Here is a 23,004-nt window from a genome sequence, read left to right as displayed (position 1 = left end):
TTTCTTCAGTCAGGCTGTTGAGTCACTTTTCATTATTTTCTTGCATCATTCTCATTTTTCTTCCCAATTTTTCCTCCACTTCTCTCACTTGATTTTCAAAACCCTTCTTAAGCTACTCCATGGCCTGTGACCAGTTCATATTTTTCTTTGAAGCTTTTGATGCAGGAGTTTTGACTTTGTTGTCTTCTTCTCGTTCCATGTTTTGATCCTCTTTGTCCTCCCAAAAAAGATTCTATGATCTGATTGTGCTTCCTCTGCTTGCTCATCTTGCTAGCCAATTACTTGACTTTTGAGCTCTTTGCCATGGCAGAACTCTGCTTCCAGAGTGGAGAGAGTCATGTCCCAAATTGCTGGGGTTTTCTCAGTTGCCAGAGCTATGAGGACAGTGCCTTCTCTACAGCCACCACAATCCCTGTCACACTGTCATTCCTCACCACAGGATCACTACCCAAGACTGCAACCCAGATCCAAGCAGGTCAAAGCAAGAGTGATTACCATCTGAATGGTTGCTTGGTTGCCCTATGATCTGTAGGCCATGAGCTCTGGAGGCAGCCACTGCTGCATCACCCCCTCTCACCCCCATGGCAGGGATCTGACCATGCTTTTCTCTCAAGCAGTTCCAAAGAGTTCCCCACTGACCTTTTACTTTCTTTTTGGCCTTTATGGGTTGAGAAGTCTGGAAACTGCCATAGATGCTGGTGATTCAGTCTCCTGAAGTCTGCTCTAGCTGTTCTGTGCTAATGGGCAGGCCACCCTGGGTCTGGTTGCGGGTGGTTCACGTGGGACTGTGCTCGGCTCCCAGTCTGGTGCAATAGACCCTTCCTGTGGGCCTGCCATGTTGCTTTTAGCAGGAGATTTGATTCTCTTTGTTAGTTTGTGGGCTCTGTAGCTCTAAAATTTGTTTAGAGTAATTTTTACAGGTATTGGAGGTGGTTGGTAGTTCCTGCTTTTACTCTACCATCTTGGCTCCACCCTTCCACTGATATATCTTTACTTCATGGTCAATATTCTGCTTGTCAGTCCTTCTGACCTTAGCTAGATTGATCCTCAGAGGACAGCTACCTTGTATATGACCTACCTGATCTGACAGCAAATCCATTCTGACTTTTGAAGACCTGCAAGATTTTGTTCTCTAATGGCACAGTTTTCAAGAACCCAAGTTCATTCCCACACCACTATGAGGCACTGAGCATAGGACATATTGAGGCAGTCTAAATTCTAAGCTCAATATAAAGAAGTGCCTACCTTGCCAGTCTTTTCAAACCTTACTCACTCCCCACCCCCTATTATTCTGTGATCCAGTGTCACTGCCTTCTTTGGTATTCCTAAACCAAGACACTCCAATTCTGTGCATTCTCATGGGCTGTCCCTCAGGCCTGCAATTCTCATACTTCTCATCTACCCTTTCACCCTGGCTTCCTTCAAGTCTCTAAAATCCATTTTGTACAAGGAGTTTTCCTGATCTTCCTAGTGCTAGTGCCTTCCCCTCCACCAATAATCTCCAGTTTATCCTGTATATATCTTATTTGCACAAAGGTGTTTTCATGTTATCTTCCCACACTACACTGTAAGCAACTTGGGAGAAGGGACTGTTATGTGTGTGTGTGTGTGTATATATATATTTTTTTTTACCTTGAACTCAGCACAGTACTTGGCATGCAGTAGGCACTTAATAAATGCTTGATTAATAATTTGATTTATGTAAAGATAGAATGATAGGTAGTGTGTGTTCCATCACTGAAAGCATTTGAGCAAAGACTTATCAGGTATACTATAGAGGGGATTCATTTTTCAGGTGGGTTTTCAACCAGATCTTTTCCAGTCCTTTTATCCTATGAATAACTTTCTCATGGATAGAGAATTTTATTGTGAATTAGACAATAACATGAGTCTTAAATGACCACTGACCTACTATATGACCTTATGTCTCATTGTTTCCCTTTCCTCATGCAGAAGTAGACATACTGCAACCTACCTCAGAGAGGTGTTGTGAAGATTGAGCCATGTTATGTAGTTGTCTTAGTTACAGTGGAAGGTATGAGAAAGCTGCAGCAGAGAGGAGGTCATTGTTTGCATTCTAGTTACCTTAGAGATAGACTTTCTCCCTTTGTGTGAGCTCTCACTACATCTTGGCTAGCTTTCTGTTCCCCAATTTACAGGGTGTTTTCAGTGGAGGACTTACATCTGGATCTCTGTGCCTGCTCCATTTTGGCAGAACCCCAGCCTAATTCATTTTTAGGGCAATGCAAAATCTTCCTCTGTAAATTGCTCATGCCAGATGGAGTGAAAATATGAGGTTGACTGCTTTTTATGCAAGCTGATTTGATTTAAATAAATTAATCATTTTTTCTGGATTGTATTGGATTGCCTTGGGTTATTATTTTTAAAAAGAAATCTAAAGTGATGATTAAAAAAGAAAACCAATGAAATAAATTACAGAATTTCCTAGTTGGAAGGGATAGCCCAAGACAATGCTGAGTGCCCTGAGGTAAGTATTTCAAAGCAACAACAAACAAGTATTAAGTACCTACTTTGGATAGGACACTGTGTCAGGCAGTGGAGGAGATACAATGATGTGTAAGATACTGTGCCTTCCCTTGTGGATCTTGAAATCTAATGATGATAAAACACACATGCAAATAATTATGACAAGGCAGAATATGCTCAGTGTATAAGAGGGTCACAAACAAAATGTTAGATAAATTCAGAGAAAGAAGAGATCATTTCCAAGAAGGGGAGGGAGGGGACAACAGGGAAACTTTCGCAGAAGTTAGTGTTTGAGCTGGTTCTGGAACGATGGGTAGGAATACTAAGTGAAGTTCAGAGCTGTTACTAAGGTACAACCAGAAGGACTTTGTCCCAGATGCTGATGTCTCAGATGGTTCTGCTTCCTACTTGCTATATTATTCACCAGGCTCCTAAGAAGTTGGGAGGAAAGACAACTCCAGAAAAGGGAAATAGAGATAAGAGAAGGGGTTAGCTAGTGGCTAGTTGGAGAGATTGGGGCAGAAGTAAATAAGAATAGGAGACCTTTCAGTATTACTAGGGTTGTTGGAATGGGGGGTAGGAGAATTTCTTATGATCAGGTCACTCCAAAGACAATAACTTGTGGGCATCTCAGGGACCAGTGTATGGCTATGGAGGAATCCCCTCTCTCCCATAAGCTCATAAACAGAGGGGTCCTTTAGAAATCATATCATAATAGTTGCTGTCCTTGGGAGTGGGCAGGGAAATTTCAGGTGTGTTATAGCACATTAGGAGTATCTAGGTGGCACCATACTGGACAGAGTGCTGGGCCTGGAGTCAAGAAAACTAATCTTCCTGAGTTCAAATCTGGCCTCAGGCACTTACTTGTTGTGTGACCCTAGGCAAGTCACTTAACCTTGTTTGTCTCAGTTTCTTCATCTGTAAAAATGAGATGGAAAAGAAAATAACAAACTACTATGGTATCTTTGCCAAGAAAACCCCAATGGGGTCAAATGACTAAAAAATGACTTAATAACAAAAATAGCAGGAGAATAGAGAGAGGGGCTTTGGACCATATATTCCTAAGAATTACCTTGCTTCCCCCACCTCTTTTCTGGGGACCTTTACTTTTCCTCCAATTTTTATACAATTGGCTTCTCAAAACTTCCTAGGAATCCAATCCCAGAGTGAGGAAGAGAATTAGACTGAAAATATGGGTATATAAATACCCAATGGGCAAGGAATACATCACAGAAAGGCTACAGCATTTGAGGAGATAAGAACACATATGAAAATCTTGAAATATGGCAAGAAGAGTTGATACAGAGAAGAAAAAAAACTGATCTAAGCTCTTAACTCCTTGGAAAAGTGGGGCAAATAACCTGGGATCCAGTAGATATTAGGACCCAGGACCTGGATAAGATGACCATATAAATGAGGAGGCTGATGGAGAGCCTGAAAGTAGGAGTGACAATCAAATAAATATACCCACTCTCCCTTCTCCTTCTGATCAAGTGTATTGTGGGAAATGAGGAAAAGTGAGCCCATTACAGAAGAAGATGACCAGGAATATGATGTCTTAAGGGATAAATCACATTTCTGAGAGTGCACAAAGATGATAGGAATGTAAGAGAAACAGGTCTAAGACAAAGGGAAATCTGTTAACAAAATAATGGGGGTTCCAGAGGGCACTATGGGGAGGAAGCATAAGGAAAGATACAGACTCTGGAGGGGTGGGGGTGATTGGGAGGAGAGAGTGAGAAGGAGTATCAAGGGAAGGGAGTTTTTGCTGAGACAGCCTATAACTCTGGATCAAGGTGATTCTGAAAGGAGAAGAGAGTTTACCAGCCAGTGGGTGGTGAATTTGAATTTGCTCCAGTTACCACAAATCCTAGTTACATCTCTCAAGGGGTTGAGAAGGCAATATTATCAATACCACACTGCGGTTTACTATAGCTAATTCTATGAGATCTCGGGTTGTTACAACTTGGATTTACTCGCTTGGATTCACACAGTGGATATTTCTGCCTAAAATTTTGGCCTGTATTACCTGAATCATTGATTCATTGCTCTACCTAGTCTACGAAAGCCTCTATGGCCATAAGCTTGGTGTGCTAATGAGGAGAACAGAGAGCACTATGGCCTTGCCCACCAGCCCCACCTGCCCCATTATAGGGGGACAAGGTGAAAGGTTGGCTCACAGCTCTCAAATCAGTCTTTGAAAGGGAAAGCAATTGACCTCCTTCACTGGCATTCACTTTGCCTAATTGACTTCCAGCAGTGAGCCATTTATTTTGAAACGGGATTCTAGAGTCACTACTGGACCTGAGAGACAAAAATAATGTCATTAACTCGGTTTGTTTTACTTGGGATAAAGTGCTCTGAACTCATAACAAATGTCTTCTTGTTAGCAAATGGAAAAGTATAATTAAGACGGCCTTTCCAGTGGGTTTAACGAGGTTTCAGCTTCCTCTCTCTTTGGCTCTCTCCCCCTTTTAATGAGATACCAATTTCCTCCCTCCCTATGCTCACAGATACCTTTCCAATAAAACAGACAGCTTTGATTTTCATCTTAGCATGAATTTTCAGCCTTAATTTATTCATCTATGACCTGCCCTGCCACACTCTTCATGTGCTAAACGGCTGTTAATCGCTGAAAATTAACAAGGTGTCTCATGCCAAAAAAAATTAGAAAGGGATTAAAAAAAATGGGGTTAGGGAAGAGCAGAAAGATCTTGTTTCCTTCTGATTGTGGGAAAGTATTTTTTCCCCTTCACCTTCAGGTTCAGGCCATTCTGGAACCCTCAGCCCACAATAAAGACCCTTTTTAAAGGCTTCCCAGATCTGATCCAGCTAAGTGCAATCTTTTGGGCCAGTTGGTCTGGGAGGTTGGTTGGAGGCCAGTTGACGCAAATGGAGGCAGAGACTGGAAGCAGCAGCCCGCTTCTGGAAGATGTGTAGGTGTTGAAGAGGCCTGAGAGAAGGACTTTTTTTCTTTAGTGCTGCTGACTCAGCCCAGTTAGTCCTTCTGCCTGGCATGTGGGGAGATGAGATTTTGGCAGGTTTGGGCAGTGAACGGTTCATTTATGGAAAGTTATTTTTATTTCATTTAAATGGCCCTTTAAGGCCAGCAAAACTTCTGGAACTTAGCACAAGGGTCATTGAGATCAGCATGTGGCAAAGAATCTACACCTTGTTAGAGTATTACCGTTCACTTCCCCCCACCTTGACCAGACGTACAAAATCCTCCAACTGCAGAGCTCTCATTTTTCTGAATCCAGAGGTATTGGTGGTTCATTGCACTCCATTGTCTGCCCCTCAGAGGTAACCCACCTGAGCCCACCTCAATGTGTTTGCTCTGCTTTGCTTCCCTCCTCATTCTCCCTCACCTCTTTTCATAACTTTGTTGGTTCTACCTTCACAAACCTGGCCCCTTGCCTTGACTCCTACAGTTACCAGCAGAGTATTGGCCCTTATCTATATAACTGTAACCACTTCCTACTCAGGCTCCCTACCTCAAGCATCTCCCCACAATGGTCTACCCTATATACTACTAATTAATCCCTCAATTGCTAATAGCTTCTTTCCCAAACTACCTTATTATTAACTATTTTATACTTGTATATAGTTATCCTCTCAATTTCATTCTGTATATTTATTGCTATTCTTTTGTTTTTAGTTATGTCCAACACTTCAAGACCCCATTTAGGGTTTTCTTGGCATAGATACTGGAGTGGTTTGCCACTTCCTTCTCCAGCTCATTTTTATAGATAAGGAAACTGAGGCAAACAGGGTTAAATGACTTGCCCAGGGTCACATAGCTAGTAAGTATCTGAGGTCAGTTTTGAACTCAGTAAGATGAGTCTTCTGACTCCAGGCCAAGCACTCTATCTACTGGGTCACTTAACTGCCCTATTCTGTATATACTTATTAGGTAATTGTCTCCCCATTAGAATGTCTGTTCCTTAAAGGTAGAGGGTTTTTTTTTTTATCTTTGTGTTTTTATACCAGGAGTTAAATTCAAAACCTCCCTATGACATTTATTACCTATGTGATCCTGGGGCACAATTTCCTCATCCAATAGGACTAAATGGCCTCTGAGGTCCCTTTCAGTTCTAGAGCTATTCTCCACATATCCTTTAGTGTGGGAAAAAGTCATTGCAAAGAAAGATAAAAAATAGGTCAGTTCAGTCACATATCAATGGATCAGTCAATCAATAAGCACTCATTAGGTGTCTAATATATGCTGGGCACTGTGCTCCTGGAATCAGGAAGATGAATGCTAAAAAGCACTTTATAACCCTCAGATGCTTCCACTTTCAATGTTCTGTGATATCACTGAGGAGAGTTTTCCTTCTTTCCATCATGTATGGATGGATTAAATCCATCTACATATTCTTATGTTGTGTTATTCTTGCTCATGTTCTTCAACAATCCTACAAAGAAAGTTCATCCAATTGACTAAAAATCACCCTCTCTGTCTTTTCACTGCACATTTCTTGAATAATAGTAGAATGCTTGGGTCATTTATCAGCAAACATTCACTGAGTTGGAAAAGGAGTGTCCTTTACAAGGAATGGCAAAGAAGCCGGATTCACCAGATTTTAGAGTATCTGAAAAAAGGAATGGTATAAAGATTAGAGGAATCGGGTTGTGAAAGGCTTTAAAAACTCCAAAGAGGATTTTGGATTTGACTTTATACTTGAATCCACCTTTTAGAATTCCTATTTTCTTTCCAAATTCAGCTCATTTTCAACCTTCATTACAACCTTTCTACGTCCTTCAAACCTTTAGTGTCTTCCTTCCCCAAACTACCTTGTATTTAAGTCAAGTCAACAAGCATAAATGTAGCTACCAAGTGCCAGGTACTTTGATGGGGATACAAAGAAAGACAGAAACAAAACAAAACAAAAACAAACCAGGACAAGCACCATTTTATTTATATTCTGTTGACTAATTGGTTGTGAGTTCTCTTGAGTTCCAATCCCATGTCACCTTTTGCTGTTTCCTGATATTTTTATCACCTTTTGAATGTTTCAAGCTGGAGGTCCTATAGACATCTCAACATGTCCATCACAGAAGCTATCATTTACACCTCTGCCCACAATGTCCTATTCCTCTTTTAAATTTCCTTTTCTTTCATTCCCCTAGGTTGATACTATCCTTGACTACTCACCCCCTCCTCCTCACACAGTCAATCTGTTTTCCAAATCTTGTCGATGTCATTCAATAAATGCAAAACTGAATGAAAAAGTGCACTTTGCACTTCCTATATATCAAGAACTGTGCTATGCAAGAGGGATTCAAATTAAAAAGTTAGATAGTCTTCTGCCTTCAAGAAGTTGGTATTCTAACAGGAAGAGACAACACACGCGGGGGAGTACTGGCCAAGGAAGGGTATTTGGGTTTGAGAAAATACAAAGATGCCAAATGGAGTCAGGGGACAATTGATTGATCTGCCTTTTCTAGTAGCAATAATATTGATTTGATTATAGTTCCAGATGCAGCAAGGCATGGTGGAAAGAAAGCTGGCCTGGAAGCCTGGAAGTCTTACCTACAAATCTCACCATCAACACATGCTGCCTGTTTGACCCTGGGAAAGTTATTTAGCTTCTCAGTACAATTCTCAAGGGCCATACATTGAAGAGTTTTCATTGATAGAGGGAGCAGCTTTATCTTGGGCTAATGGAATCAGAGTTCCAGTTCCTATCTCCTATTCAGAGCTTGTAAGTGGGGTGTTGAGGGTGTGGACAAAGGAGGCAAAGTAAAGGCAGCAGCACAGTAGATGGCTAGATGAAGTCCAGGGTAGCATGGAAAGCATGATGGGGGCTGGCTCAGTATGGTGGTGGAAGAGACACAATTCCTGATCAGGACAGCATGAGCCACAGGCTAGGAATTCCTGATCTAAGAAGGACACGGATGTGTCTCTTGAGGGTCAAAGCAGAAGAAGCAATGATTCAAAAGCCAAGTCCTCCAACTCTAAAGTCAATGCCCTTTCCAATGCACTGTACCTTCCCCTTACTGATGATAATAATGACTTTAAAATGATGTGGAAAAGCCTCCCGATTAACTGAGACACATCAGTCAGTCTGATTGCTTATTTTGTAAGTATTCTGCACATTCTCACATATTTACAGGTGCTATCCTCATTTTGAATATAAACTCCTTGCGGTCAGGGACTTTTTACTTTTGTCTTTGTATACCTACCATTTTACCCAGTGCCTGGCACATAATCATTGCTCAATAAATGCTCATCAATTAATTGATCAAATGAGATCCTATGGGTAAAGCACTCTAAAAACCTTAAAATGCTATACAAGTGTTAGATATTATCACTGATTGGCTATTTTTTATCCTCTGGCCACCTATCTATGGGGAATATAGGATGTCTTAAAGGCTCATAGATTTTAGAACTTGCAAGACCTCAGAGGCCAATACCCTCATTTTACACATGCAAAGGTGGGGATTAATTGAATCGATCAACCAGCTTAAATGCCCAATCACCCACTTAGAGTAACAAACAATAGTATCTGGGAACTCATCAGTGCAAGTGTGGATGCTTTAGAGCATTTGTAAAACACCTGCGGAAGTTAAGGACCAACCTCCTTAGGTTAAGTGACTTATTCAAGATCCCACCAGCTAGCTAATAGCAGAGGCTTCACAACTCCTCACTCCAAATACAATTGTCTTTTCATGATAACTCCCAGGGTGGTGAATGAAAATGAAGACGTAGAGCTACAAAAATCATTGCCCAGTTGGCCTCGAACCCTTGGGAGGCCTGCCTCCAGCACCAAAGGTCAAAGTGTGTGTGTGGGGGGGGGGCGGCAGGGAGATGGGTTGGGGAAGAGAGGGTCTTCCTTGAAGAGGCTTCTGAGGGGTTTGATGAGAGGATCCTGAAACTGGCTCAAAGGAGTGCCTGGCTCTGCTTTATGGATCCATCATCATCAAGCTCAGCTATACTTTTTTTTAAACCTGAGAATGATAATAGAAGACAGACTCTTACTGGTACAACCCAAGGTCTGCCTTTTGAGACCAGTGAGAGGACTAGGTTGGAGAGAAGCTGGGTCAGTTGGCAGGACACCCAGGAAATCTGGATGATACAAGAGGGTGGCCATTCTTGGACAACTTTTATCAAATAGAATATGTCCACCAATAACTGATGTCAGGACTTTTTTTTAAGGAACTTCTTTTAATTGCTCCAGTTTTTGAAGAAGAATCTGGTTAGAATTATCAATATTTTAAAAATTTTAAATTTCCAAGAAAAGTGACCAATCGCTCAAATATTCTGATTTTTTTCTAACTTCAAGCTAGAAAGAATCTCCAGAGACCATTTCTTCCAAGGCACCATTTTACAGATGAAGAAACAGAGGGTTACAGTCTAACCCAGACTCAGAGCTTCCCTGCTCATAGTTCAGCACCCTATTCCACATACCACATGCTTCTCAAGAAGGCCTAAAATAGAAAATTCATAGATTGCCTTGAGACATCCCTTCATCGGGTAGGGGTACCTATCAGCAGTAGAGACACCTCTGAGTCTATTCTGTTTATAATCAAACTAGGCCCAATCCTTTGGGGCTCCGGTAGAACCTGCCTGATGTCAGGAATATAGAATACAAGCACCTGACCACCCTTGGCTCCTGGTCACTAACAGATCAATGGATCTTCCACTGTCCCAGACAAATATATTGGGCTAGTCCCAGTAACAGCAGGCAGGTGTGGAGGCAAGATGGTGTTGAGTGAATCAGCTGAATTTAATTTACTCTTTCATTCTGAACACAGGAAAGATCTGTCACTGGTGGTCACTCTTTGTGGAAAGGAAACAGAGGGTGGGGCCAGGGAAGGAAAAGGAAAAGATGTAGCTAAAAGCCCATCCTTAAATTCCACTGAGAGGAGAGTGGTGAATGAAGAGATCATGAGGAAGGAGGGAGGAAAAAGAACTAAAAAAACAAACGTGCCCCCCAAGAACCATCTGGAAGCCAGATTCTTAGTGTGTGGGCAAATATTTCTTCTATTCCAGGTGCTTGTTTTCTGGGGGAGCCTTTTCTTGTTTGTATATCTCAGAGGGGCTCTCCCTACCACCAAACCTCAGACCATCTTCCTCTTCCCACCAGATACTGGCTGATGCCTGAAGTTCAAAGCTGAAAAGTCAGGCATCATATAAATATTGGCTGATATCCTCATTATTGCTCATCTACATTACTGCAACTCTAAGACCCAGATGAGACACCATCAATATTAGGCAAGAGAAAACAAGGTGTTGAGGGTTTTCACTGTTGTTATCACTGAGATGACTGGGAGACTTTTTATAGGTGAAGAAGCCAAAGTCTGTTTCTGGAACACCTGAGACTGAATTCCCAGACTGGTCATCTGGCAAGTTTCATGAATATGCAGGGAATATAAAAGCCTAGGCATATTGGGGCAGCTAGGTGGCACAGTTAGTAGAGCACCAGCCCTGGAGTCAGGAGGACCTGGGTTTGGATCCGACCTCAGACACTTGACACAAAAATAAACTAGTCCTGCAACCTTGGGCAAGTCACTTAACCCCAATTGCTCTCCCCTCCCCCTCCAAAAAATAAAATAAATAAAATATTAAAAGTCTAGGCATAGCCATACTGGGTCAGGTCCATCCCGCACTGTTTTTCATTTTATTTTAAAAGAATTAGTCATGCTCTTGGTGTTGTCTCCTCTCCTGCCCCGATTAAAATGTAAAATTCTTGATGGCAGAGATCCCTTTACTTTTGATTTTGTAATTCCAATGCCCGACACACAGTAAGTGATCAATAAATGCTTCTGTATTCATTAAGCCATATAGCTCTGCCCCCATTCCCAGAACTGAATCTTTCCTGTTGACAAAGAAAATTATTTAATTTAAAACAACAAATACAGTGACCATAGATGATGATGTCTACAATTTTATCTTCCTCCCCATATTTTCCCATCTCTGCTAAGAGAAGGGAAGAAAGTTTCCTTATCTGTTCTCTATGATCAAGACAGGTTATTACATCAATCAGAGTTCAAGGCCCCTTTAGAGATAATCTAGTCTAAAGTTTTCATTTTAAAGATAGGGAAACTAAGATTCAAAGGGGTTAAATGACCCCAGGTAGCAAATAGCAAGGGAACAGCACAACCAAACCCTTACCATTGGCTGCCAAATCCATTTATCTTTGCATTATACCATGACACCTTTTTGAGAAAGTAACTTAATCAATTAAGCAACCTAAGGTTACTTTGCTGTGTCATTTATATTCTCATAGGGGTGTATAGGGTATTCCAGCAGGACCAATACCTCTGCTGTGAGGGCTTGCTGAGCCCTTTTCAGGATTGTTCTCCACTTTTGGTTCCCGCCTTCACCCCATTCTCACCTGTGGCTCCAAGAAGCTGTAGCTTGTGCAGTGGCCACACCCCCTAAACTGTCTCAGCAGATGGACTAAACCAGGTTGAGGGGAACTGATGGGTCTCATACCCATCAATGTGTTAGAGGGATGTCTACTCCAAGCATTTGAAAACTTTCCCTGTTGGATGAGAACAGTTTGTTTCAGTGGCCATGAAGGCAGTTAAAGCAAGTATTGTAGAATGCTTTGAGCTTGGTCAGGTGTTGGAGACACCAAGGTCATTCCCTGCATTCTGGGCTATAGCCAGTCATCTTAACTTCAGTTGCACTCTGCCTCACTTAAATCCATATCATCCACCAGTCAAGACATTACCTGTGATGTCCCTGGATCTCTCTGAGAGCAAAGGACAAACAACAATATATTGCTATTTAAGTATATGTTTTTGAGAGTAGTGCCCATTTTTTTTCATTATATATCTGAAATTAATTCAGTGTCTAATAAATGTGTTGATTGATTGAAAAAAAACAGGTTGAGGAAATATTAAATTAAATAGATATACTTAGTATAGTACCATCCACTTATAGGCAATAAAATCATAGCAATTAACAATGTTGAAAAGACCTCAGAAGTCATCAATGGTGTCAGATAGAAGGAGATTCCTACAGGCCCCACATTGACTTAGAAAACCACAAATTAACATGACCCATGTTGAATTATATTTTTATTTATCTTCTTAAACCTTTCTCATTTACATTTTAATCTGGTTCAGGCTATACTTGGAGTTTTGTGGGGCCCCTAGTGATGCTCTGGTGAGTTTGATACCTCTAAATACTTCAACCCATACTTGATAAAAAATTCTCTTTATGATGTCAATCAACGGGTGTTTATTAAATACTTATTATGTGTCAAGCATTATAGTAAGATATAGAGATACAAATAATAAGTAGAAAATGCTGTCTTGTGCTTAAGGAACTTACACTCTATTGGAGGAAATGCCATATGTATATATACATACATACACATATACATATATACACACATACGTATATGCATATATACATGTGTGTATAAATATATATGAATATGTATTGTGCATGTAGGTATATACAAAAGTGACAGAGGGAATGGTCAATGGTAGCCCAGTCCTTATGAGCATGCACAGAAACACCTGTCTGATGCAATCTTTTATGTGTATTTCAGAGCATGCTTGGGTATTCTATGTTTCCTGTTTACTTACCATGTAATAAAGACAAAAAAACCCACCTTTTGATTGACTGCCAAGCCAGAAGTGGTGCAAAGTGTACTTTGAACTTTGCTTCAAAAAGCACTGACTGACCAAAGTCAACCTCTCTGTCTTTCTCTGTGTCTCTATCTGTTTCTGTCTTCCGTTTTACTGTCTGTCTCTGTCTCTGTCTCTCTGTGGTTCTGTGGCTCTATCTCTGTCTCTCTCTTTTTCTTTCTGTCTCTCTTTCTCTTTCTGCCTCTCTTTCTCTCTCCCTGTTAATGAGCAAAATTCATATTTCTCTAAGCCTCCAGAAGGGGAGAGCAGTAGTAACTGAAGCATCCATCAGAAGTCTCCCCACCCAAGTCAACATGTGGTGACATGTGGTCACCCTATTTCTTTGATTTTTTGCATTTATTTTTCCTTCTCTTAGACAAATGAATTTTGGAGATTGAATGGACTAGGCTATGACCTTAAGCTATCTCATAAGTCTTAGGGATGGAATCCATGTTAGCGTTTACTGCCAGTGAAGTTGTAAATAGTAACCTGCAGGACCCAGACAAATAGTGAATCAGAGCTAGTAGTCGAGATGCTATTTTGTGGAATGATTCCATCTTTTGGCTATGCTGAATTTAGTCATGAACTTGGTAGCTAAATACTTTGTGTAAAACATTTTATGTTTGACTCCATTGTCCCTAGGGACTGAGATGCTATAGGAGAGAGCATGCCTCCATTTTGGGGGGAAGGCAGGAAATAGTACATTTCATACTTCTTACTATATCTTCTTAGTAAACATTCATTTGTAAATATCCCTTTGCAAAAACTAATTGATGTAAAGTGGTCAAAAGATACTGAAAACACTAATTACTGGTGATTAATATTGACTCTAATATACTAGAAACAGTGATTCAGTCAGCATATTAGAAGATACTCCCAACGCATGCCTAGAACCCAGAGGGGGAAGATGTATCTTTGTTTCTAGATCTGAAGTTGGGATAAGGACCTCCAGATTTAATAAGAGTTACACAGAATATACAAGGAAACTGTAGAGACAAAAGCACTTAGAATGTGGGAGAACATGGAAAGCCTTCTATAGAAGTTGGTGCTTGAGATAAATCTAGAAGAAAGCCATAACATTTAAGATGAATAAAGAAAGCAATCCAAACTTGAATATAGCCAACACAAAGGCATGGAGGTGGAAGAGAGAAGGTTATATGGGAGGAAAGTCAAATAGACCAACACGGCAAGACCATAGAGTACATAGAAAGAAGTAGTGTGCAGTGAAGACTAGAAAAATAGGAAGGATTGTAAATACTAAACAGAGAAGTTTAGATTTAATCTTAGAGGTAAAAGGGAATCATTAGAATTTATTTGGCAAGGCAGGGGTATGCTAAGCTCAGGAAAGCCAATTGTTACATTTTCAGTATGAGCACTATCACCCCAGGAATATAATAAATCACAGCTTGATTATTATTTTGTTGATAGTCTAGATGATGGATAAGGGAACTAAGAATGGTCTTTATGCTTTATTGTATTTAGAAATGTAACAACCATTCTAAGCTGTCTGGTCATACAAAAAAAATGGCAGTTAGGATTCAGTCCACAGACAGTAGTTTGATGGCCTAGACTTAAGAACATGATAAAGAAAATGTTAATAATGCACATATCTTAAGACCATTATCTTACCCAATTTACCAAAATAAGGTCAAAATACATACATGACTTTGATATAAAGGGAGATATCATAAGTAAATTAGAACATGGGACATATTACCTATCAGACTTGTGGATAGAAGAATTTATGAATAAATAAGAGATGGAGAGCATTGTGAGATATAAAATGGAAAACTTTGATTACATTCAATTAAAAAGGTTTTGTACAAATAAAATCAATGCAGCCAAGATTAGAAGAAAAGCAGAAAACTGGGGAGAAAGTTATATAGATAGTTTCTCGGATAAAGGTCTCATAGCTCAACCATATAGAGAACTTTGTCAAGTCTGTAAGAATGTGAGCTATTTCCCAATTGATAAATGGTCAAAGGATATGAACAGACAGTTTTTCAATTAAGAAATCAAAGCTATATCCAGCAATATGAAAAATGCTCTAAATCATTATTGATTAGAAAAATGCAAATCAAAACAACTTTGAGATATCATCTCACATCCATCAGATTGACTAAAATGATAGAAGGTGGAAACGACAAATGTTGGAAGGGATATGGAAAAATTGGGACACTAATACATTGTTGATGGAACTATGAATTGTTCTAACCATTTTGAAGAATAATCTGGAATTATGCCCAAAGAGCTGTGAAACTGTCTATATGCCTTTGACTTAGCAATACCATCATTTGGTCTCTTTCCCAAGGTGATGAGGGAAAAAGTAAAACAACCTATCGGTTGTAAGATATTTATAGCATCTCTCTTTGTGGTGGCAAAGAACTGAAATTTGAGGGGGGTGCCTATCAATTGGGAAATGACTAAACAAGTTTCAGTATGCGATTGTGATGGAATACTGCTAGGCTATCAAAAATGATGAGCAGATTGATTTTAGAAAAACATGGAATTATTTGCATGAAATAAAGAGTGAAATGAGCAGTACCAAGAGAATGTGGTATACAGTAACAGCAATATTTTTCAAAGACAGATTGTAAATGACTAAGCTATTCCAAGTTTTAGAAATACCCAATTCAACTACAAAGGACCTATGGAGGAAGATTCTACCCATCTCCAGAGAAAGTATACATATATATCCACACAAATATATGTGTGGATATATATATATATATAAAATATGTGTGTTTACATGTATATGTATATATATAATGTGTGTATACATGTATATGTATATATACAGATAAATACCCCTACATATATGCATATGTGTGTGCTAAATGGTGGCCTTCCTTAGTGTGGGGTGGGGAGGGAAGGAAGGAATCAGTTTAGAACATAAAATGGACCAAAAATTAAAATAAATTAAAAAAAATAATGTACATTAAACTTAAAATTCTTTCCTTTAATACATTTTTTTTCTGGGAGAAACAGTTGCTAAACATTTACCAGTATATCCCAATGATATTCCTAAGAGGATGACCTTGTCAGACCTATGCTTTAGGAAAATCACTTTGGGAAACTGTAGAGGATAGAAAGAATGGGGTAGATAGAAACTTGAAGCAATGATACCAATTAAGAAGCTATTGCTTCTTGGCAAGAGGGGGTGAAGATATGAACTGGGACAGTCATCGTGTGAATGGAAAAAAAAAGGCATTTAAAAGAAATAATGTGGATATGGAAACAACAAGATCTGGCAAATTATTGGATCCATGGGATGTTCTCCAGTTTGGGCCAGATGGGCTACTTCCCAAAGTCACATATTTTGCTTTTATATAGTGCTAATTATTGAGATTTTCCCTCATCTAAAATTGAAATCTGCCTTTCTGAAAGTTACATTCTTTGCTGCTATTTTTCTCCCTCTACAAGCTTCTTAATATTCTCTAAACAAATTCCATTTCTTTTCCATGAACTACCCCTTAAATACTTGCAGACAGCCATCATATCTCCCCTATGGTTTCTCTTCTCTCCTATAAGCTAAACCCATCCCTTTCCTTCACTCAATCATCAAATTCCATGGTCTTCAGTCATCTGACCATTTTGGTTGCCCTACTCAGACATCCAGTGTATGCAGAGTCCTTTCTAAACCACAGTTCCTAGAGCATAGCATCATACTCTATATGATATCTCAGTAGGGGTCTCTAACATTTCTCATTTGGACCCCAGTGTTTAAATTAATACAGCTTAAGATTTCATTTATTTTTTAAAAATTCCTTGCACTCCACTAAAACCTAGGTTCTTTTTCACATGAACTACTGCCTCTGTCTTTTGACCATGTTGTAGCTGTGAGGTGACTATTTGGAACCCAAGTGTAGCATTTCACCTTCATTATGATTCAGTTTTATATGGCTAGATTTGACTTCACTTCCTAGCCTGTCAGTGACTTCTTGGATCCCAGTTCTATTGTACAATGTAGTAGCCATTTCCCTCAGTTTTGCTTCAATCGCAAATATCGTAAATGTTCCATTTATACCTTTATCCAAGTCATAGGATCATAGATATAGAACTGAAAAGGACCCCAGGGTATTTATCTCAATGCTTTTATATTGGCAATGAGGATATGAAGCCCAGGAAGATTAAATGACTTACCCTATGTCACCCCAGTGGTAAACATACTGGCTCCCTTAGCATCAATTTTTTTAAAATGGTGAACAGAACAAGGGTAGCCCTGTGTTGCCCAACTTGAAACCTCTTTCCAGGCTACTATCAATACACTAACCACCATTCTTTGTGTCTGGTTATTTGATTAGCTCCAAATGCTATGTGAGTACCAGCTCCCTTGCCTCTAGCCCACCACTCTTCCTCTTGTGAACAAAGATATAATGAAAGATTCTGTCAAATGCCTTGTTGAAATCCAAGCATACGCTATATCTGTGGAGTTTCCTGATCTGCCAGTCTAGTAAGCTTGTCAAAAATGGAAATACCCAGAAATTAACACAACCCTCCAGATGATCTATATCTAGGTAGCTTGTCAGAAAGGGAAATACTCAATAAACATTTATGGATTGAATGAAGGAGGATGGGTGAATCAGGCCTGGCAGCTGGGAACACTGCCAGAAGTTGATGAGATGTATTGACCTGCCCCAAACTTTGAATGAGTCTCCTTCCCATGGCAGAGACACCCCCCTTAACCTATCAACTTGGTGTTTATGTTTCTCCAGCTCTTAGCAACAGTTAAAGGGGAGAAAAAATGAGTATGGAGCTGGATGGACAGAGTTTTGAGCTGAATGAAAGTATTATGAGCTCCTTGAAACCAGGGACCATGGATTATTCATCTCTTTTATATCTCATCTGAGGTAGCTCTTTGCCTTACATGAAGTACACTCTAAAGAAGGGTGTGTCTAATTGACTGAGAAAAACCACAGATCTTAGACATGAAAGAGAGAGGAAGAATAAAAATAATCGGAGTACAGTACCCAAAAATGTCATTCACAACAATTACCCTTTTGCCATGTTTTTTAATAGGCAAGTATTCATTATGAGGGATGCATTTGAATCTTGGTTATAGAGACTTTATTACCTTTCCTCTGTCTCCCATGTCCCTTTCCACAAAAACCTCCAAATCATTTATGGAGACAGGCAGACCAAGCATACCAAGTCTATTCTATTTCCTCATAATAATAATAATAATGAACATTTATATTACCAAGAAAGTCAGACAGACGTACCTTTGAAATAGTTTCCCCCCCCTTCTAATACTGAATCCATTTTCAAGGGCCAGATTATATTCTCAGTTACACACACACACACATACACACACACACCACAGATAGATTTCTGTAACTGAAGGTAAAATCAGGCTCATTAATTTTCCTTGAGTGGACTTTTTGGTGAAGCCAGAATTTCACTTGTATCCTGTTAAAAAAAAAAAAAGGTTCTTGTATGGGTTTTATGTGATTGGAAGCTCTAAGCTTCTAAATGTTCCTTTAAAAAGAGGCAAGCAATTCATTGCTGGAATGATGGATTTTGCTTTTTGTTCAGAGAGACAGAGCCCTCAGGGTGGGGTCTGGCTATTTCCTGTTGAAATGCACAACTGTAAAGATCAGTCACATTAAAGGACTAAACAACTTGACAGGACCCCTTTAACTACTCCTGTAAATAAAGGTGACCCCCAATGGGGGGCTGGGAGGAAAGGTGGCAGGGGTTTAATTCACCATTAATGAACAAGCAATTCTCCCCACTGGTAACTCTGCTAAAGCAGAAGACTGTCTCAAGCTGACTGGATTTGGCAAAAGGATGCAAAACCTGGGGTCCTGATTCTGAAGTTCTCTGTACTGTTCTCATTCGTTTTCATTCTCCATAATAAATAAATCTGTTCAGACTTAAGGGACTGAAGGTCGTATTGTATTTTGAAACTTTAGGTCAATAATGTATGCTATGTCACACATACACACATACTCATGGACACACACATATGCAAGTATGTTTCAGCCATAAAGTCCAAGCATCAGGACCCGATGATATTAAGCATTAAATTGACATTTTATTTTGCAGCTTAATGAGTCATCATCTCCCAGTATTCTAAGTGCTCTCGGGTTCAGTCTACTTCCACACCAAAATGGCTGTTTGCTAAATGGATGTTGTTGTTGTTTGGTTATTTCAGTTGTGTTTAACTCTTCATAACTCTATTTATGATTTTCTTCGCATTTCCTTGTCCAGCTCATTTTTATGGATGAGGAAACTAGGGCAAACAGGATTAAATTACTTGCCCAGGGTCACATAGCTAGTAAGCATCTAGGGTTGGATTCGAACTCATGAAGAGGAGTCTACCCACCTCCAAATCCACCACTCTATCAACTCAAAGAAACAAAAACAAAAATAAACTTGAGTGACTGGGAATGCTGGGGGAACGATTTTTTGGTCTAGCTGAACTTTCTTATTACCTTAAAGTTAAACATAAGACCCTTTTTAGAAAAAAGAAAATATTTTATTAGTGCACTTTCCTGCCTTAGTAACGAGAATATGGCATAGTGAGCACAAATGAACATTTATGGAGTGATTAATGATCTTCTGGGGCTGAGGGTGATCATTGTTGTTTTTGAGTCATTTCAGTCGTGTCCGACTCTTCATGACCCCATCTGGGGTTTTCTTGGCAAAGATACTGAAATGGTTTGCCAAGTTAATTCTCACTGTAAAAATTATGAGTAGTCATGGAAGGGACAGGAAATCTGGGTGAATCTGAATCTGGGTGATCTCTGGAGATACCTAAGATATGTTTCTTGTAAGGTTTCTGGTAAGATAGGGTGCTAGATTTAGTCACCTTATGCAGCTACCCCATTTTACAGGTAAGGAAATTGAGACCATTAAAAAAAAATAACTTGAAGAAACCCTTGTCTTGCTGTCGTTGTCTTGTTCTTCATTAAAGTTGCCTGCAGGGAACTTGTCCATAAGCAGCACCTTGAAGAACAGATACTTTCTGGATATAAGTGATGTTGTACCTTTAACTCAGCATCTCTTTTTCAAGTCAGACTCTTAGGACCTTGGAGGAGCCACTTATTACCAGTATGATATGGGTATAAGTCACTTAATGCCTCTAAGACTCTGTTTATTCTATAGTAAATTAAGAGAGTTGGCTAGATAATGCTAACTCAGGCTTTAAATGGATAACCTGAATTCTGACCAGCCTCGACTTTCAGAAGAGCAGGGGTCCACAAAACTGAGTGGGAGGTGAGAGGGGGAGAATCTCTGATTGGCAACTCAGATGGGAAGCTCATGAAGCCAGTGATTTGGCCAGCAGCTGAAATGACAGCACTACTGTTTATATCAAACTCAATAAACCTTGCTGATCTGCCCAATTTTGTTTATTTTGATATTATAGGGTTTTTATTTCCATATGTAGAGTTACCCATTTATATCTTAGAAATCATCTAGTTCATGCCTTCATTTTGCAGATTAAGAAACTGAGATCAAGCCTTTGAATATAATTTCTTTTGGCCCCAAATCCAGTAGTCTTTCCAATGGCAAATGCTTTCATCTTTACACCTGAACTATGATTTAGCTTTTTCTCCTAGGTTTATTTTCTGACCAATGATCTATTTTATGTTTCATACTAAATCTATGGTTTCATTGCTCTAGTATCCTCTTAGTAAAGAAATTCCCTCTATCAAACCAGAGGAACATCTGCTCTGCAATTTTTGGTCTTAGATCAGGGGTTCTTTATTTTTAAATTTTTATTTATTTTATTATGATCTTAAGGGAAAAAAAACACAAGCATTTTTGTAATATAGTAGAATAGAAAAAAAGATGATTATACATGAAACTGCAAATCTATTGTATAGAATTTACCATTCCTTTTAAATATATAATAGTTATTATGTAACTTTCTCTTTTGTTTTTGCTTTTTTTCTTCCTTCTCCTCCCCTCCCCTGTCCTAGATATGGCTACCATTAAGCACAAATATGTATGTGTGTATACATATATGTATGTATATATAATAATTCTATACATACTTTTACATACATATTTATCAGTTCTTTCTCTGGATGCAGAGAGTGTCTTTCTTCATATGTCCTTTGTAGTTATGTTGGATATTTGTAATAGTCAAAATTACTTAGAAACTCAAAGTTGTTCTTAAAACAATATTGCCGTTACTGTATATAATGTTTTTTTGGTTCTACCCATTTAATTCTTCACTATTTTGTATGAGTCTAACCATGTTTTTGTAAGATCATTTAACTCATCTTTCCTTATTACACAGTAGTATTCCACTATAAGGTCCATGATCCATGAAGAAACTACAGGGAGTTAATGAATTTATTTTTAAACCAGCATTTCCATAACTCTATTTCCACATAAATAGTGTCCTTTGTATTTTTCTATGCATTTTATTTCATCCATTTCAAAACATCACTCTGAGAAAGGGTCTCATTAGATTGCCAAAAGGGTACATGGCACATAAAACCTTTGTATGTGAGCACTGATTAGAGGTTGAGAACAAGGGTAAATATGGACTCCAGAATGACAAGATCTGAGACAAAAGGACCTACTCCCATCTTCAAAGAGTGGGCAATGATTGGGCTGGACTTTAAGGAGTCTGAGTTCACTTTCAGGCTGCCTCAGAAATCCAGGTAGTGTTTTTCTTCCTCTTAAAAGAGCCAAGATTACTGCATTTGTACCCTGACAGGCATTTGGATGTAATGGAGCTCTGCAAAGGTGAAGGGTCAGGCTCCATTAGGAAGAATTGTAAGAGGTAGAGAGTGGGAAGGAATGAGGAGTATCCAGATGTGGTGCTGAGGGATATTTTTTAAATGGAAAGGGGAAAACTGGCTTCTTGGATTAATTTGAAAAGACTGAAAGAAAATGCAAAAATAAGAATTGAGCTACAAACCAGCTCAACTTTCCCTCTGGCTGGTGTTTCAGAAAAGGTTTTGGTATTCCATTCAACATGTCATTAAAGCTGTCAACCTTGGGCATTACTACTCATTGCTTCCTCTGAATCATTATCCAGTCTGTCAATATGGAGATAGTGGGTTGGTCAGGCAGGTAGTGTGGGAGGAAGGAGATAGGAATGAAATAAGTGGGAAGAGGCAGTGCAGTATAACTGAAAAAAGTCATTAATGTAGAGACTGAGGACCTGGGTTCAAATCCTAGCTAGGTTATTTAGTACTAATGTAGCTTTGGGCAAGTTGATTAAATTTTTTTTGGGGGGGTATCAGTTTCCTTCTCTGTAAATTGAGGATGTGATGAAAGTAATCCCCCAAATTCTCTTCTACCTGTAAAGCTTATGATCTTAAAAAAAGGCAGAGAACCAGAATAGGATAGGCATAATCCTCTGGTAAGAGAACTGGAAAATAAGCTTGACATATTCTATCCAATTGCAGAAATGGAACGAAGAGATTAGAGTGAAGTGGAATAGTCCCGGAAGTGTTCCAGGTTTACAGAAGGGTGCCACTCTTTATGACAATCTCTATCTCCGGGCACCCCTTTTTGAGTTAGCAGGACCTTAGCTCCTCATGTGGTCCCTGTGATGGAGGGGAAAAAGAGGTTTGTGCACAGGAAATTAAAATGGGGCAAGTTGGCTGGCCTATAGAAGATATGAAAGGGAGTGATGTGTGATAATCCTGGAAAGGTCACCTGGAGCCAGATTTTAAAGGATTTTAAATGTCAGGAGGACAAGTCTGTATGGTGTTCTTGTGTCTGTATGGAGCCACTAAAGCTAGCTGGGTAGAGAGTTGGATAATTAGATGGATAAATAATTAAATAGATACGTAATGGAGGGGGAGAGGAGAAAGAGAGAGAGTCAGACAGAGAGAGACCAAGACAGAGAAAGAAGAGAGACAGAGACAGAGACAGACAGAGGGGGAGGGAAAGAGGGAGTGAGGGAGGTAGGAAGAGAGAGAGAGACAGAGAGAGAGAGAGAGAGAGAGAGAGAGA

This window comes from Petaurus breviceps, unplaced genomic scaffold, assembly GCF_028583685.1.
Source record: "Petaurus breviceps papuanus isolate PSGF00001 unplaced genomic scaffold, PetGlider_PUasm1.0 186, whole genome shotgun sequence".
Classification (NCBI taxonomy): Eukaryota; Metazoa; Chordata; class Mammalia; order Diprotodontia; family Petauridae; genus Petaurus; species Petaurus breviceps.
Note: the sequence above shows the minus strand (reverse complement) of the source record.